General features: G+C 49.9%; 1 non-coding gene across 1 annotated transcript; it reads left to right on the top strand.

The window, feature by feature from the left end:
• The first annotated feature begins 588 nt into the window (after window positions 1-588).
• LOC142260504 (U2 spliceosomal RNA) lies at window positions 589-770 on the top strand. The gene has a single exon (XR_012728662.1). It is a non-coding gene; the product is annotated as a U2 spliceosomal RNA (small nuclear RNA).
• The last annotated feature ends 18684 nt before the right edge of the window (window positions 771-19454 follow it).

The raw sequence follows: 19454 nt of genomic DNA on the forward strand, positions 1-19454 counted from the left end.
AAATCTCCCTGTAATATAAAATTATCCTCCTCTGTATTGATTACCCTGCAGAGTTTAGTATCATCTGCAAATATTGAAATTCTACTCCGCATGCCCCCAACAAGGTCATTTATAAATATGTTGAAAAGAAGTGGGCCCAATACTGACCCCTGTGGTACCCCACTATGAACTGAGACCCAGTCCGAGTACGTACCATTAATAACCACCCTTTGTTTCCTATCACTTAGCCAGTTTTTAACCCAGTTACACATATTTTCCCCTATCCCCATTATTCTCATTTTATGTACCAACCTTTTGTGTGGCACCGTATCAAAAGCTTTTGAAAAGTCCATATACACAACATCCACTGCATTTCCCTGGTCCAGACTTGAACTTACCTCTTCATAGAAGCTGATCAAATTAGTTTGACAGGATCGATCCCTCATAAACCCATGTTGATACTCTGTCATAAGGTTATTTTTCTTGAGATACTCCAATATAGCATCTCTCAAGAAACCCTCAAGGATTTTACCAACCGTAGAGGTTAAACTTACCGGCCTATAATTTCCCGGCTCAGTTTTTGTCCCCTTTTTGAATATTGGCACCACATTTGCTATGCGCCAGTCCTGCGGTACCGACCCTGTTATTATCAGTTTAATATCTGATACGTCCCCTCTCTGGGGACCATATATTAAATGGATTTTTAGAACAAGGAGATGGAAAAAATCTTGCTCTGTCCACTCCACGCATTGACCTGGTATTGCAGTACCTCCAGGACCGGTGCACCCCTTCTTAACCCAGTTTCCAAAAGCAGAGCTCAATTCACCTGATTCAAATGAGCCCCATTAGTGAATTGAAAGAAAGCAAAAACTTTATATGCACCTCAATTTGGCCAATTCACTTTTCACACTTTCACCCTTTTTTTTATCTTTCACACCTTTTACTTGCTTTATTGATGCAAAAAGCTGTGCCAAATAGCAAACTCATCTCCACTCAACTTGACCAACTCTGCTATGTCCCGTGCAGTATCTTATTCTCAGTCTTATCTAGATCATTTGCAATTGAATAGAATAGATCCCTTTTGGCTGCTTATGACTGTGTAAAATATGTAGTTTTACTGGGCTGGGATGAGAGAATCCATTGAAGCATGGTGTAGGGATTGTGGTTCCTGTGTGCTAAGAAGAGAGGCTGGCACCAGCCAGAAAGCCCCATTGCAGCCAATAATCACTTAATAACTTTTTCAACTTGTCATCATATGGGAGGCCTTCCATTCCTTGTAGTAGTCTAGTTGCCCACCTTTGAACTGACTCTAACTTCTGAATGTCCTTATTAAAATGTGGAGCCCAAAACTGGTTCCCATATTCCAGATGTAGCCTTACAAGTGATTTATAGAGGTGTAACAATACGTTGGGATCACGGGATCTAATCTCCCTTTTTATACACCCTAAAATCTTGTCCCAAGCAGCATTCCATCAGCCTCTGGAAGGTTCCTGGCGCATTGCACAGCTCGAAGGGCATGCTTTTGAACTCGCAGAGACCCATAGGGGTGGCGAAGGCGGTCTTCTCCCGGTCTGCCTCAGCAACGGACACTTGCCAATAGTGACTAGTGAGATCAAGGGTAGAAAAATAATTTGCAGTTCTCAATGCAGCTAGCGATTCCTCAATACGGGGAGTGGTGCCGTCCTTCTTTTTTAACAGGATCAACAGAGCTGCCCAAAGGCTACAACTGTCACGGATAACCCCAGCCGCCTTCATGTTGCTCAACATGTCCTTGGTACACTGGCAATGTGAAGGTGGTATTGGCTTATAGCTCTCTTTGATGGGTGGGTGTGCACCTGTGGGGATGTGGTGTTGGACCCCTTTTATTCCCCCAAAATCTAGCGGGCTTCCCACCGGTAACCCGCTCCCCAGCTTGGATGGATGCTGAGGGAGCCCCTTTTGCCCGCAGGCTCTGGCCCTGGGAACTGTAGCCTTGGCGGTGACTGTGCTTCCCTCTACGGTGTGAGCTGTTGCCTTCAATCGGGTCTTGACTGCTGGGAAACCCTGGAGGTTCCTGTCGCTAACGGATTTGACCGGTTTTACGGCGACTCCTAGCCTGGTCGGGGTCCGTAGGCCCTGCCGGATGGTGCTGGCTTCTCTTCACTCCCCGATCTGGTACCGGCGGGCCACCGCCCATCCCCGGTCCGTACGGTTCACTCCAATCAGCCTCTCCTGCAGAAGGTCACCACCGTCTGCCAACCTTGTTGAGTGCCCGGGCCACACACCCGGACACGGTCAGTCTCCTCTCCTCTTCACTTCTCTAACTCCAAAACTGATCTCTAATCTGACTCCTTTTCCCGCCTCCAGGACTGTGAACTCCTCGGTGGGTGGGATCAACCGCCTGGCCCACCCCCTGGTGTGGACATCAGCCCCTGGAGGAAGGCAACTAGGATTTGTGTTTAGCTTCGGTGTGCCTAGCCGGAGTGTAGAGTGTGTTGGTGTAGTACCTGTGACGACCTGGCTTGTCCAGGGCGCCACATTCCCCTATAGTAAAATGCAGACCGTCCGCGGGCTGCCCGTCCATCACCGGTTTTATTTTCACAACTGAAAAAGAATAAAACGGTAAAACATGTAAAAGCATCATAAACATTTTACAACGGTACAGCTTCCGCTCTTCTCCCACCCAAACAACCTGGCCCTGATGCTGCCCCTAAGAAGCGGGCAGCACCCCTTGACCCCAGTCCAGCACCAAGTTGCCCGAGCGGGTTCTGTCTCTTTCAGGGGGCCCACGTCCAAGGGGACCCCTGAACCCCCGGAGGATCGCCACCGGTTACGGTAGTGGCGGGCCTAGGCCATCCCTTTCCTCCAGGCCCATCCTCCCAAATCAGCCTCTCCGGAGGCGGTAACGGTGTCAAGCCAACAAACATTTTTATTTACATTGCACTAAGTTTGTGGTTGCCCTGCAAGTTCTCGGGCTTGTCCGTAAGCAGTTCCTTACGCAATGGTTGCACAGTCCCTACGGGGACAACAGTTGCCGGCAACGGCCGGTTTAATCACGGTTCAATCAGGTAAACTTCTTTGGTTGATCATCTTTACTTATCATTTAAAACTTTCAAACTGGTACACTCAACACATAAAGCCCCCCCCTTTTAAAGAGTAGTTTCCCTGTACCTAAGTGGGGGTCTACCTAGGTTGGGGCGAGTGGACCTTCGGGGTCCGGTGTCAGTGGTGACAGGCAGTGGGGCAGAGGGAACAGTCAGTTCCTCCTCCCTGCTATCATGTGGGGCAGGCGGAGGCGTAGGGGAGCTGGGTACAGGTACATCCCTGGGCACTGGCTCGCGGTTAACCGTTTCCATCATTTCTTCATCCACGGGTTGTGGGAACAGTATCACTGGAAGGATCACCGCACCGTTCTGTGTAGGCCAGTCTGCTGGAAAATCACCCATCATGGTGTGGATTACCTCTTTTTCCTTCTCCACTGGACTGGGAACTGGAGCCTCATCCGCTACTCTCAATGCTGGTGGGCACTTCTTCAGGTGGTCTCGGGAAACCGTGGCCAAAGTCCCCCCCTGGTCACGGCTGATCTGGTAGGCCTTCCCATTCTCCCATCCTGTGGGCTGGACTACATACGGGGTTTTTTCCCATTGATCATCCAGCTTGTGGGCCCTTCTTTTCCGCTTCAGCACTACATCCCCAGGTTGGAAGGAACCGGCAGGCGCCTTCTTGTTGAAGCACTGCTCCTGTTGTCCCCGACTCCGGCACAAGTTCTTTTCAACATACTCCTGGACCTGTCGGTACTGTGTCCTCCGCCGAGTGTCCCATTCAGCTGTCGACAGGAGTGCTTCTGAAGCTTCCAAGCCCATTTCCAGATCCACTGGTAGCCGGCCGGGACGAGCTCTCATCAGGTATGCTGGAGTGCATTTCGTAGAGCTGGAAGGGATGTTGTTGTACATATCGACCAGGTCAGGTAGCTTCTCCAGCCACAGGTTCCGCTCTTCCAGTGGTAACGTCTTGAGGAGGCCCAGGACCAAGTGGTTCATCTTTTCACAAATGCCATTGGTTTGGGCGTGGTAAGGCGTGGTCCGGATTTTCTTGCAGCCGTACAACTGGCAGAATTCCTGGAATACCTCTGCTTCAAAGGCCGGACCCTGGTCGGTAAGCACCCTCTCCGGGTACCAATGCGGTCAACAGAAATAAGCCTGGAAAGCCTTAGCAGCGGTGCGGCCGGTTAAGTCCTTAACTGGGACAACCACCAGGAACCTCGAGTAGTGGTCTACGATGGTCAGAGCGTAGGTGTACCCACTTCGGCTGGGGGTGAGCTTTACATGGTCAAGGGCAACCAGCTCCAGCGGTTGGTGTGTAATGATCGGGTGTAGGGGTGCCTTCTGGCTGGCCTCGTCCTTCCTTCTCAATGCGCAAGGGCCACATTCTCGGCACCAGGCCTCCACAGATTCCCGCATTCCACTCCAATAGAACCGCTCTCTTAACAACATCTCTAGCTTCTTCCACCCGAAGTGCACTGCACCATCATGGTATGCTTGCAGGACGGTGGGCACGTTAGCCTGGGGAATCACCAGCTGGCGGATCTTCTCGTGAGTCTTTGGATTAATCAGCTCGCGATACAACTTCACCTGGTGTAGGTATAGCCGGGTCCGTTCTTGCCACAGACGTTGGGCTTCGGCAGGGGCAGCAGGGTCTATCCCAGCAGAACCCTGTTCCACTAGAGTCTTGACCAGGCGGACAGCAGGTGCCTGGTCCTGAGCTTCCTGCCAGTCCTGTCGGGGCAGCGGATCCAGGTTCACCCGTTGTTGGTAGACGTGCACCTTCTCAGTGAATGGCCGGTGAAATGCAGGCAACTCGATCTCTTCGAGGTCATCATCCTCTGGCCCCTCTTCCGACAGGTGGGGCATCCGGGAGAGTGCATTGGCATTGACGTTGGTACGGCCGGCCCGGTACTTGATGGTGAAATCGTAGTTGGCTAACCTGGTCACCCACCGCTGCTCCAACGCGCCCAGCTTGGCCGTATCTAGATGGGTCAGCAGGTTATTGTCTGTGTACGCGGTGAACTTGGCTGCTGCCAGGTAATGGCGGAACCGCTCGGTGATAGCCCACACCAGTGCCAAGAGCTCAAGCTTGAAGGAGATGTAGTTCTCAGGGTTCCTCTCAGTCGGTCGGAGTTTTCGGCTAGCATAAGCTATTACCTTTTCCCTTCTGTCTTGGACCTGGGATAGAACAGCCCCCAAGCCCACATTGCTGGCGTCGGTGTAGAGGATGAATGGGCGGCTGTAGTCAGGGTACGGTAGGATTTCCTCTCCGGTCAGGGCTGTTCTCAGCTGGCGGAAGGATTCCTCATGCTTTTCTTCCCACACCAATGGGGCTACTAGGGATCTACCACCCTTGGTCTGTCCTACGAGGAGGTCTTGCATGGGGGCAGCCATCTTTGTGTACCCCTTAATGAAGCGACGGTAATATCCCACCAGGCCCAGAAACTGCCTCACTTCCCTCACTGTGGTCGGTCTCGGCCAGTCTTGGATGGCGGTGATCTTCTCGGGGTTGGGGGCGACACCTTCCGCACCAACCACATGTCCTAGGTACTGCACTCTGGGTTTCAGCAGATGACACTTTGAGGGCTTCAACTTCATCCCATACTTGGCAAGGGACGTGAACACCTCGGCTAGGTGCTCCAGGTGGGCTTCATACGTCTGTGAGTACACAATCACATCATCCAAGTACAGCAAAACGGTTCCATAGGCAGTCTTCTCTCGGTCTTCCGGTGCCACGGCCACCTGCCAGTACCCGCTGGTGAGGTCAAGGGTGGAGAAGTAGTTAGCGGTTCTCAGCGAGGCCAGGGACTCTTTGATGCGGGGCAGAGGGTAAGCATCCTTATGCGTTATCTGGTTAATCTTCCGGTAATCCACACACATCCGCATGGTGCCATCCTTCTTCTTAACCAGCACCAACGGAGCGGCCCAGGGACTACAGCTGTCCCTAATAACCCCTGCCTCCTTCATGTTCCTCAACATGTCTTTGGCGCATTGGTAGTGCGCAGGGTGAATAGGCCTGTATCTCTCTTTAATAGGGGAGTGTGTACCGGTAGGGATGTGGTGTTGAACCCCTTTAATCTGCCCAAAATCTAGAGGGTGCTTGCTAAAAACCCGCTCATACTCCTGTACCACCCGGTATACCCCTTCCTTGTGGTGTATGGGGGTATCATCAGTGCCGACATGTAGCTCTCGATACCACTCGCCTAACTCCCCCAGGGATGAGTGGGAACCGGCAGCAGGCGGTGTGACCGGGGGAACGGCTTCATGGATCGTGTGGGGATCTAGAGTGAGCAATTTGGCAAGGGTAGCGTACCGGGTGGTGCATGAATGCACACATATTGGTTTTATAATCTTATTGTATTACTTTATATTCTTATTTCACTTGTGCATATCTCCACCATAATCCTGGCTAAGAAATATAGCTTTTTTTGGGGTACACAGGTAGTAAGGTCTTCTTTCTATTTCTTTAGGGGTGATATAGCCTGGTGGAACTCTAGACCTCTAACATTATATATGCACCCTTTTTCTTTATGGTTCTTGGACACCTTATAACATTCTTCCATACATATATATCTTTCTCATAAATTATAAATAATTAGGCATTTTTATATATTTTATTTACATTTTCATAAATAACTTTTTACAAAGCATGGGGGACATTCTCACATACATATAATTTTCATGTACGCATTCTGAAAATTTACGCATAAACCGTACACACTCCTTTTTGTAACAATTTCTATAACTCATTCGCTGAACTCTCATCCCGGATATTCATTCTTACACCGAATTTCCTGTTATAACACAACATTCATGATTTTTATTCAATTTATTTTTATTTTTTAGGTTTATTAGTAGTGATGAGCGAGTACTAAAAAGCTCAGGTGCTCGAAGCTCGGGCCGAGCCTCCCAAGATACTCGTGTACTCGGCCCGAGCACCGAGCCCAATGTTATCCTATGGGAGACCCGAGTATTTTTGTGAAATGACCACCGGCAGCATGTAGAAACCCTAAAAATGGCACAAAAGTCTCCGAAGAGTGCTCAAATGACATGGCAACAGCATGGGGAAGACCCCTTGAAGCATTTATCACTCAAAAGTCACAGCTGTGAATAATTTTGTCCGCGTTTTACGCCATTTTTACGGACTCACCAGAAAACCTTCCAAAATGACACCAAAATGATTTTTCATAGCGGAAATGTTAAGGGCACATACCCAATAGTGAGATAGAGCTAATGTATGTTACTTTTTGAGATCAATACATGAAAGATTTTACGTAAAACATTGTGTGGCACTCCGATGTCCCTGAGAAGAGACGTACATAAAGGCCTCTGAGTCTAATGTGCCCATTTTGAGGAACTGAGTCTTTGTAGTATTTTCCTTTGCCAGGGCAGTCCAAAATTGTGAGGTTCACCAATGCCCCTGCATACAGACGTGCATGATGGCCTGTAAACCTGAAGTGCCCATTGTAAGGAAGTGGGTCTATTGTAGTATAGCCCTTAGGCAGGGCAGCCAAAAATTGGGAGGCTCCACGTTGTCCCTGGATAGAGACGTGCATGAGGGCCTCAAAACATTAAGTGTCCAGTGTCAGGAAGTGGGTGTATTATAGTATAGCCCTTAGGCAGGGCAGCCAAAAATTGGGAGGCTCCACGTTGTCCCTGGATAGAGACGTGCATGAGGGCCTGTAAACCTGAAGTGCCCATTGGAAGGAAGTGGGTCTTTTGTAGTATAGCCCTTTGGCAGGGCAGCCAAAAATTGGGAGGCTCCACGTTGTCCCTGGATAGAGACGTGCATGAGGGCCTGTAAACCTGAAGTGCCCATTGGAAGGAAGTGGGTCTTTTGTAGTATAGCCCTTTGGCAGGGCAGCCAAAAATTGGGAGGCTCCACGTTGTCCCTGGATAGAGACATGCATGAGGGCCTCAAAACATTAAGTGTCCATTGTCAGGAAGTGGGTGTATTATAGTATAGCCCTTAGGCAGGGCAGCCAAAAATTGGGAGGCTCCACGTTGTCCCTGGATAGAGACGTGCATGAGGGCCTGTAAACCTGAAGTGCCCATTGGAAGGAAGTGGGTCTTTTGTAGTATAGCCCTTTGGCAGGGCAGCCAAAAATTGGGAGGCTCCACGTTGTCCCTGGATAGAGACGTGCATGAGGGCCTCAAAACATTAAGTGTCCATTGTCAGGAAGTGGGTGTATTATAGTATAGCCCTTTGGCAGGGCAGCCAAAAATTGGGAGGCTCCACGTTGTCCCTGGATAGAGACGTGCATGAGGGCCTCAAAACATTAAGTGTCCATTGTCAGGAAGTGGGTGTATTATAGTATAGCCCTTAGGCAGGGCAGCCAAAAATTGGGAGGCTCCACGTTGTCCCTGGATAGAGACGTGCATGAGGGCCTCAAAACATTAAGTGTCCATTGTCAGGAAGTGGGTCTTTTGTAGTATAGCCCTTTGGCAGGGCAGCCAAAAATTGGGAGGCTCCACGTTGTCCCTGGATAGAGACGTGCATGAGGGCCTCAAAACATTAAGTGTCCATTGTCAGGAAGTGGGTGTATTATAGTATAGCCCTTAGGCAGGGCAGCCAAAAATTGGGAGGCTCCACGTTGTCCCTGGATAGAGACGTGCATGAGGGCCTCAAAACATTAAGTGTCCATTGTCAGGAAGTGGGTCTTTTGTAGTATAGCCCTTTGGCAGGGCAGCCAAAAATTGGGAGGCTCCACGTTGTCCCTGGATAGAGACGTGCATGAGGGCCTCAAAACATTAAGTGTCCATTGTCAGGAAGTGGGTGTATTATAGTATAGCCCTTTGGCAGGGCAGCCAAAAATTGGGAGGCTCCACGTTGTCCCTGCATAGAGACGTGCATGAGGGCCTCAAAACATTGTTCCCATTGCAAAGGAGCGGGTCTCCTGTCGTTGTAATGTCCATTCTGCAAAGAATGGGCGAAAAAATTTACCACTGGGGGTATACCTGAAACAAAGGCCTAACTCTTGTAACGGTCATCATGGTGGCGCATGAGGAGAAGGAGGAGCAGTCCAGCGATTATCCAAAGTCCAGAAGTGTGTACCCATGGGTGACTGGAGGTACATGGCAAATTCCCGTTACAAACTTTAAATTCCGCTCTCATTTGCTGGTGGTGTGGTGAAGTCTGGCCCAATCCAACCCTTGTTCATCTTGATCAGAGTCAGCCTGTCAGCATTTTCAGTTGACAGGCGGGTGCGTTTATCTGTAATGATTCCACCTGCGGCACTAAAAACACGCTCTGACAAAACGCTAGCGGCAGGGCAGGCCAGGACTTCCAAGGCGTAGAGAGCCAATTCATGCCACGTGTCCACCTTGGATACCCAATAATTGTAAGGCACAGAGGAATGTCGGAGTACAGTTGTTCGATCTGCAAGGTACTCCTTGAGCATCTGGGCAAACTTAGGATTTCTTGTGGCACTACCCCGCACCTCAGGGGCTGTGGTACGTGAGGGGCTGAGAAAACTGTCCCACATCTTAAAGACTGTTCCCCTACCTCTGGCGGATTGGACTTGTGCCTCTCTCGGCTGTACGCCTTGGTTGTCCACTGATTCCTGACCTATGCCGCTAGCGTTTTGTGAGGGGAATGCTTTGCCTACTTCCGTGACTATGGCCTTCCGGAACTGCTGCATTTTGGTTGACCTCTCCGCCTCGGGAATAAGAGACATAAAGTTCTCCTTGTAGCGTGGGTCTAACAGTGTTACCAACCAGTAATGATTGTCGGCCAAGATGTTCTTAACGCGAGGGTCACGAGACAGGCAGCTTACCATAAAGTCAGCCATGTGCGCCAGACTCTTAACAGCCAGGACTTCAGTAGCCTGACCAACACGTTGACTGAACATGCTGTCCTCCTCCTCCTCCTCCTCCTCCTCCTCCTCATCTACCCTGTCCTCTGGCCAGCCACGCTGAACCGAGGATATGACTGGTGTGCATGTCATATCCTCAATTTGGCCGGAGATTTGCTCCATGTCTTCATCCTCCTCCTCGTCATAGTCCTCCATTGCACGTTGTGATGAGACGAGGCTGGGCTGTGTGTTATCACCCACACCCACTACTGTTTCTTGCTGCAACTCATCGCGCTCCGCCTGCAATGCATCATGTTTGGTTTTGAGCAGAGACCGTTTTAGAAGGCAGAGTAGCGGTATGGTGACGCTAATAATGGCGTCATCACCACTCACCATCTTGGTGGAGTCCTCAAAGTTTTGGAGGATGGTACATAGGTCGGACATCCATCTCCACTCCTCAGGTGTTATGTGTGGAGTTTGACCCATTTCCCGACGGCTTAGGTGATGCAGGTACTCAACAACTGCCCTCTTCTGCTCACATATCCTGACCAACATGTGCAGAGTTGAATTCCAACGCGTGGGGACATCACACACCAGTCTGTGAGCCGGAAGATGCAAACTGCGCTGAAAGCCGGCAAGGCCGGCTGAAGCAGTAGGTGAGTTTCGAAAATGTGAAGACAGGCGGCGAACTTTTACCAGCAGATCAGACAGCTCTGGGTATGACTTTAGAAACCGCTGAACCACGAGGTTGAGCACATGGGCCACGCATGGAACATGTGTCAGCTGGCCTCGCCTCAAAGCCGCCACCAGGTTCCGGCCATTGTCACACACGACCTTTCCTGGCTTTAGGTTCAGAGGTGTGAGCCAGTGATCTGCCTGCTGTTTCAGAGCTGTCCACAGCTCTTCTGCATTGTGGGGTTTGTCACCTATGCAGATTAGCTTCAGCACAGCCTGTTGCCGCTTCGCCGAGGCAGTGCTGCAGTGCTTCCAGCTTGGGACTGGTGTGGAGGGTACAGTGGAAGAGGATGCGCAGGAGGAGGAGGAGGCTGAAGAGCATGACATTCCGGAGCTGTAGAGTGTGGGTGAAACACTGACTGAGGTAGGGCCTGCAAACCTTGGTGTGGGAAGGACGTGTTCCGTCCCTCGCTCAGACTGGGTCCCAGCTTCCACAATATTAACCCAGTGTGCCGTCAACGAGATGTAGCGGCCTTGCCCACAAGCACTTGTCCACGTGTCTGTGGTTAGGTGGACTTTGGGTGAAACAGCGTTGTTCAGGGCACGTGTGATGTTTTGTGACACGTGGTTATGCAACGCGGGGACGGCACACCGGGAGAAATAGTGGCGGCTGGGGACCGAGTAACGTGGGACAGCTGCCGCCATCAGGTCGCGGAATGCTTCTGTCTCCACCAGCCTAAAAGGCAACATTTCCAGCGCAAGCAGTCGCGAAATGTTAGCATTTAGAACTGTGGCATGTGGGGTGTTGGCAGTGTATTTGCGCCTGCGTTCAAAGGTTTGCTGAATGGATAACTGAACGCTGCGCTGGGACAAGGACGTGCTTGATGATGGTGTTATTTCTGAGTAGGCAACTGCAGGTGCAGGACCGGAGGAGGCTTGTTCGCAGGCAGCATGGACAGGGGATTGGCTCGCATGCACAACCAGCGAAGACGTAGCAGTGACATTAGCAAGCACTGCTCCTCGACTCTGTTGTACTTCCCACAAAGTCGGGTGCTTGGCTGACATGTGCCTGATCATGCTGGTGGTGGTCAGGCTGCTAGTTTTGGTACCCCTGCTGATGCTGGCATGCCAGGTGTTGCAAATGGCCTTTTTAGAATCATCTGGATCCAACTTAAAAAACTGCCAGACTCGGGAAGACCTAACATTTGTACAGGCACCTTGTGTCGTGTTGTTGTTCCGGGGAACGGTTGCCTGACTTCTGCCTGGAGCCACCACCCTGCTTCTTACTGCCTGTTGGGATGCTACGCCTCCCTCCCCCTGTGCACTGCTGTCCTCGCTCTGCATATCCTCCTGCCAGGTTGGGTCAGTTACTGGATCATCCACCACGTCGTCTTCCTCTTCCGCACCCTGCTCCTCCTCCTGACTTCCTGACAATTGTGTCTCATCATCGTCCACCCCTTGTTGAGACACGTTGCCAACTTCGTGAGAACGTGGCTGCTCAAATATTTGGCCATCTGTACATACGATCTCCTCATGACCCACTTCAACATGAGCTGGCGAGAGGCCAGAATGTGCGAATGGAAACGTGAACAGCTCTTCCGAGTGTCCAAGTGTGGGATCATTAATGTCCGAGGACGTGTACTCAGCCTTGTGGTAGGAAGGAGGATCAGGTTCTGAAATGTGCGGTGCAGTATCACGGCTACTGACACTTGACCGTGTGGAAGACAGAGTGTTTGTGGTGGTGCCAATCTGACTGGAAGCATTATCCGCTATCCAACTAACAACCTGTTGACACTGGTCTTGGTTCAAGAGCGGTGTACTGCTGCGGTCCCCAAGAATTTGGGACAGGACGTGCGAGCGACTAGATGTGGCCCTTTGTTGTGGCAAAATTAGAGCTTGCCCACGACCTCGGCCTCTGCCTGCACCACCATCACGTCCACTTCCTTGTTCCTTGCCAACGCCCTTGCGCATTTTGCAATGCTGTGCTGACGTGTATTCACTAGACTTGGGCGTTATATCAAAGTTTGTGCAAATTGTGCACCTGTACGCTGCCACCGACAGGCACACACGTGCGGTTTTTAAATGCAAGCACGGACGCACTAAGAACCTAACAGGTTTTAGGAGCAAAAATTAATGACGAGAACTCTGACACTATCAGCCACTGCTGACTGACGTGTATTATACACTACACTTGTGCGTTATATAATAGTTTGGTAAAAACGCACACAAGTGCACCTGTACGCTGCCACCGACAGGCACACACGTGCGGTTTTTAAATGCAAGCACGGACGCACTAAGAACCTAACACAGGTTTTAGGAGCAAAAATTAATGACGAGAACTCTGACACTATCAGCCACTGCTGACTGACGTGTATTATACACTACACTTGTGCGTTATATAATAGTTTGGTAAAAACGCACACAAGTGCACCTGTACACTGCCACCGACAGGCACACACGTGCGGTTTTTAAATGCAAGCACGGACGCACTAAGAACCTAACACAGGTTTTAGGAGCAAAAATTAATGACGAGAACTCTGACACTATCAGCCACTGCTGACTGACGTGTATTATACACTACACTTGTGCGTTATATAATAGTTTGGTAAAAACGCACACAAGTGCACCTGTACGCTGCCACCGACAGGCACACACGTGCGGTTTTTAAATGCAAGCACGGACGCACTAAGAACCTAACACAGGTTTTAGGAGCAAAAATTAATGACGAGAACTCTGACACTATCAGCCACTGCTGACTGACGTGTATTATACACTACACTTGTGCGTTATATAATAGTTTGGTAAAAACGCACACAAGTGCACCTGTACGCTGCCACCGACAGGCACACACGTGCGGTTTTTAAATGCAAGCACGGACGCACTAAGAACCTAACACAGGTTTTAGGAGCAAAAATTAATGACGAGAACTCTGACACTATCAGCCACTGCTGACTGACGTGTATTATACACTACACTTGTGCGTTATATAATAGTTTGGTAAAAACGCACACAAGTGCACCTGTACGCTGCCACCGACAGGCACACACGTGCGGTTTTTAAATGCAAGCACGGACGCACTAAGAACCTAACAGGTTTTAGGAGCGACAATTGCTGAGAAGTCTGACACTATCAGGACTGTTTTAGACTGTGTACACCAGCCCCAGATATGATGAAGGCTGGTATACGGTCACCACTAGGAATGGCTATATACCCTGCCTGCCTGCCTGCCTGTATACTGCTACAATAGTCCTGACAAGGACTCTTTTGGTCACTAGCCTGTATTCCAACCTGGCTATACCCTGCCTGTATACAGCAACAATAGTCCTGAGAAGGACTCTGCTACTGTACTCCGACCTGGCTATACCCTGCCTGCCTGTATACAACTAGAATAGTCCTGAGAAGGACTTTTGGTCACACTGTTTGCAGCCCTGCTACTAAAATATCTATAAAGGGCCGCAAACCTTTCCCTGAAGCAGCGACCCTCTCCCTGCACTGACTGTCTGGATAGCTGTGAGCAGAGCACAGCGCGCCCGCCGGTATAAAGGCTCGGTCACGCTGTGCAGGCCGGCCAATCACTGCAATTCCACAACTAACAGGGCTGTGGCATTGCAGTGGTCTGCCAGCCAATCCCTGCATGAGGGCTGGCTCTCAAAAGAGCGCCAACATGCAGGGATGAAGACCACGAGTACAGCACGAGTATCGCGAGATTACTCGGTCCCCGTCGAGTAGACCGAGTACAGTGATACTCGTGCGAGTACCGAGTAGTAACAAGCATGCTCGCTCATCACTATTTATTAGTAAAATGGCTTACACTCCCCTTTTTTCCACTTTTTTCTTCACTACTTTTATAAAGAAATTTTTCCTTTCTTTATTCTTAATGCAATTTTATATAGCAACACCACCATTTTTTGCCACGAACATAATTTTTCTTGTCCGTCATCCCGTTCACCCTTACAGGGTTGTGGACAGATGCACTTGTCACTACACTTCTAAGACTCAATACAGGGTCTGGAGCTCAATGCTCCCTTTTTGTTTTTTTTTTCTTCTTTTTTTTCTTTTTTTCATTTTGTCCTTCTTCTTCTTCTTTTTCTGATTTTTGTCTCAAAAAGCTGATGAAATTTGAAACACTATACCCCAGTGATTTTATAAATGTTTCTCAATATATCACTTGAGAACTTTTATGGCCGGTATTGTAACAGTTGACCATCCCGGCAGTATTTGAAATACAGCAGTCAGTCCTCTGACGTAGCTCCATATGTGTATATATAGAGGTTCTTCCTCCTTTGATTGCATACTGTTCTTTTTTTGCCCTGATGAAGGAGATAGTGATCTCTGAAACACATTGACCGGAAAAAAGAATAAAGAGATGAAATAATTAACATCAGTTTCCTTTGGTGACAGCGCGGCACGCACCCGATTTTCCTCCTATACGTTATTGCTCTTCTACTAGGGGCTGCGGCTGTCGCCATTTGTAACGTGCATTTAGGGGTTGTGACTGGCACAACCTTAATAGGTGAGTGCAACTACTATTAATTATTTGTTACCTTACCAGGTAAGACCCTAATTTGTGCGTCTGCTCCAGAGTTATTTCCCTGATTATTAATATCTGACAGGCAGTGATTGATCCTGCATTCTCACCTTCCTCTCTGTTGCACATTCTTATTGTTCCTATATGCTCTCTATTTCCATCAGACTTTTTTTGTCCTTCGGTGGGGCTCTAACATATGTGCACCATTTATTATTTATTTTTATGGATTCCTTTCTTTTTTCATGCTAGCGTTCATTATGCAGTAGTCATTCATGATATATCTTATATTTGTGAATCCATTAGGGCTCTATATGTCTGGTGCATCACATTGGGTCTTTTCAGTGCACAATAGGCACCTTTTTCTGTTATGCTCTGCTGCCACCTTATGGACATCCTATCAGTGATGCCAGAAAAAAATGGACATGTCTCCGTGCAGCAATCACGGACACGCGGGTACGCCGCACGGAGACACGTGCAGTGAAAAATCACTGATGTGTGAGCAGACCCATTCATTATAATGGATCTGCGTATCTCAGTGATTCTGTTATGTTTAAAAAAAAGCACAAACGTACCAGAATCACTGACGTGTGAAACAGGCCTTATAGTGTTTTGATTTATGTATGTATTATACAACTTCTGTGGATCTTGTATGAGTGACTTTTCTTCATTTTATTGGATTGTTTTAAAATATTGAAATAAAGTCACGCTTCCTATGCATCCTTTTGTATTCTGATTGGCTACTATAATACAGTTTTTAGGCACTGAGATCGATACCAGAGGCATGGTCTTCCGCTTACCAGAGGATAAGCTCAAAAGGCTAAGGGACATAATAGAAGGGTTTAGTGCTGTTAATAAGGTGGCATTAAGATAAATGAAATATATCTTCTCGGTCTTCTCGTTTTCTTGCTGAGTTGTGCCAATGGACAGAGTTTTTTCTAGACATTTGCTATTGGAAACTCAGGGAACCAAAGCTCCTGGATAGAGTTGAGCGCGGTTCGTGGTTCGTGGTTCTCCAGTTCTAGGCTCGAGTGATTTTGGGGCATGTTCTAGATCGAACTAGAACTCGAGCTTTTTGCAAAAGCTCGATAGTTCTAGAAACGTTCGAGAACGGTTCTAGCAGCCAAAAAACAGCTAAATCATAGCTTGGTTTCTGCTGTAATAGTGTAAGTCACTCTGTGAATCAAACTATTATCACATTTCAGTGTATAGTGTGCGTGAACAGCGCCTTCAGATCACTGCTGTTTCTATAATGGCGATCGCCATTTTTTTTTTTTTTTCTTGTCTTCCTTCCCTAAGTGCGCGCGTCTTGTGGGGCGGGCCAGCATGTCAGCCAATCACAGACACACACACAGCTAAGTTGACTTTGAGCAAGAGAAGCAACGGCATGTGTGATAGGATCTGCATGTCACATGTCCCTGCATTATAAAACCGGACATTTTCTTCACGGACGCCATTATCTGCCTTCTGCGTCTTTGGTGTCAGACATCACTGTCGCAGCTCCGTCCTCCTGAGTCCTATAGCCGATACAGCTGTTTGCGCTGCATACACAGCGTTAGACAGCATAGGGAGAGCACTTTATAGCAGTCCTTTTAAGGGCTCAAACCGGCAGGGTCAGAGAGCCATAGGTGACAGGTCCTGCAAACAGCAACAGCATCTGTGTAGCCAAGGTCAGGGATTTCCTCCCTGCATTTCACCATTAGGAGGGAATAGAAAGGCAGGCTTCCATTCCTCTACCCAGAGCACCACAATCCTGCCACTGTACCCTCCTGTCCTCTGCACACTCCAACTCATTATAACTAAGCCATTATACTAGCAAACACTCAGTGTACCTAGTGGCATCCTATCTGTGGCTATTGGACTTTGCTATAGTCCCACTAGTGCAAAGACATTTGCAGAGCACGTCTGCCTGCATTGCACACTCCAACTTTTTTAAACTAAGCAATTTTACTAGCAAACACTCAGTGTACCTAGTGGCATCCTATACGTGGCTATTGGACTTTGCTATAGTCCCACTAGTGCCAAGACATTTGCAGAGCGCATCTGCCTGCGTTGCACACTCCAACTAATTTTAACTTAGCCATTATACTAGCAAACACTCAGTGTACCTAGTGGCATCCTATACGTGGCTATTGGACTTTGCTATAGTCCCACTAGTGCCAAGACATTTGCAGAGCGCATCTGCCTGCGTTGCACACTCCAACTAATTATAAGTAAGCCATTATACTAGCAAACACTCAGTGTACCTAGTGGCATCCTATCTGTGGCTATTGGACTTTGCTATAGTCCCACTAGTGCAAAGACATTTGCAGAGCACGTCTGCCTGCATTGCACACTCCAACTTTTTTAAACTAAGCAATTTTACTAGCAAACACTCAGTGTACCTAGTGGCATCCTGTCACGGCCGGGCGGTCGGGCAGACCCAGGAGGTGGATCCACTGGACCGAACTCTCTGAGATGGTGGTAGGGAGTCCGGCAGCTGAAGCACTGATGGGCAGTAGAACAGTCCGTGCAAGAGAAGGCAGCGGAGGAGTCCCAGGGACCACGGAGTCACAGAAGGTGGTCTTGGTGACGTAGCTCAGGTTCGGAGGCCGAGGTGATATCAGGCGGGGTCCGGAACCTCTGGAGCAAGATGACGGGTCACCGCAGGGATCCGGGATGGTACGGACTGTCAGATGGCAGACGGACAGCGTGCGGGGATCAGGACACGGCAGACTGGATGGCGAGGCAGGTACGGCTCTACAAAGACAGATAGGTGAGTACAGGCACATAAACACCAAGAGACCTGACTCCTAGCTCAGGGAACACGAAGATCAGGCCCCGCCCCCTTGGACAATGACCCCCTATATACCCTGTACCTGTGCAACCTCATTTCCTGTTAATGGACGCTGGCCCTTTAAGAAAGGGTCAGTGACCGCGCGCGCGCCCTAATGCGCATGCGCGCCGCCCGGGTGCCAGAAGCCAGGGAAGGAGGCTGCGAGGAGGACGCAGGGGAGCCGGCCAGGTCCAGGGAAGCTGTCGGGCGCCGGGATCGGGGGCCCGGAGCCCTGGGACGGACGGAATCCGGTGACTGGGGAGCGGAGAGCGTGGCAGGTGAGCCGGGGAACGGGGGTGAGGACCCGGGGAGCGTGACAGTACCCCCCCCCCCCACGCCCCCCTCCCCGCAACCGGGACATGAAGGCACGGATAAGAGGAGTGCCCACGTTCTCCCTGGGCTCCCAAGACCTATCCTCAGGACCATACCCTTCCCAGTCCACCAGGAAGAACTGTCGACCTCGTACGGTCTTCATGGCCACGATATCCCTTACCGCATAGATGTCATCATCGGCAATAGGAGGAGGGGCCGGACTGGCAGCAGCGGAGAAGGGACCAAGGACAACCGGCTTGAGCAGAGAGACGTGGAAGGAGTTGGGTATCCTCATCGTGGCCGGGAGCTGTAGCTTGTAGGATACCTCATTGATCTTGCTGAGGACCTTAAACGGCCCGATGTAGCGAGGACCCAGCTTGTAGGAAGGTATCTTCAATCGGATGTACTGGGAAGCAAGCCAGACCAGGTCACCAGGAGAGAAACACGGAGGATCCAGACGTCTCTTGTCAGCGTGTTTCTTCATCCGCTGGGAAGCGCGCCCAAGGGACGCTTTGACAGAGTCCCAAATGGTAGCAAAGTCACGAACTGCAGTATCAGCAGCCGGGACATCCGATGAAGGGGATATAGGCAATGGGACGGCGGGCTGGAGTCCATAAACAACATGGAAGGGAGATTCGGAGGATGACTCACTGACGTGGTGGTTATGGGAGAATTCAGCCCAAGGCAGAAGCGAGGACCAGTCGTCGTGATGGGCGTTGACATAGTGACGTAGGTATGAGGTCACGATTTGATTGACCCTCTCCACTTGGCCGTTAGACTGAGGATGGTAAGAAGAAGAAAAGTCCAGAGTCACTCCCAGATGTTTGCATAGAGCCCTCCAGAAGCGGGAGGTGAACTGAGTTCCTCTGTCGGACACTATGTGGGATGGAAAGCCATGCAAGCGGAAGATGTGATGTATATAGGCTTCCGCGAGTTCCTGAGCAGAGGGCAGTCCGGCCATAGGAACGAAGTGGGCCATTTTGGAGAATCGATCAACCACGACCCATATGACTGTGTGCCCGGAGGATAATGGCAAGTCCGTAATAAAGTCCATTGCTATGTGTTGCCACGGGACTGAGGGTATCGGTAAAGGCAGAAGACGGCCATGGGGCAAGTGTTTGGGCGTCTTGTTCCTGGCACAGGAGGAGCAGGCAGAGACAAAAGCAGCGACGTCCGTGCGAAGGGATGGCCACCAGTAATGGCGTACAATCGCACCCCATGTTCTCTTCTGACCAGCATGCCCGGCTGTTTTTGAGGCATGACCCCAGTGTAACACTTTTTGCCTGTCGGTATCGGAGACATAGGTCTTCCCGGGCGGTATCTGGGCTAGG

Source organism: Anomaloglossus baeobatrachus, unplaced genomic scaffold, assembly GCF_048569485.1.
Source record: "Anomaloglossus baeobatrachus isolate aAnoBae1 unplaced genomic scaffold, aAnoBae1.hap1 Scaffold_115, whole genome shotgun sequence".
Taxonomy (NCBI): Eukaryota; Metazoa; Chordata; class Amphibia; order Anura; family Aromobatidae; genus Anomaloglossus; species Anomaloglossus baeobatrachus.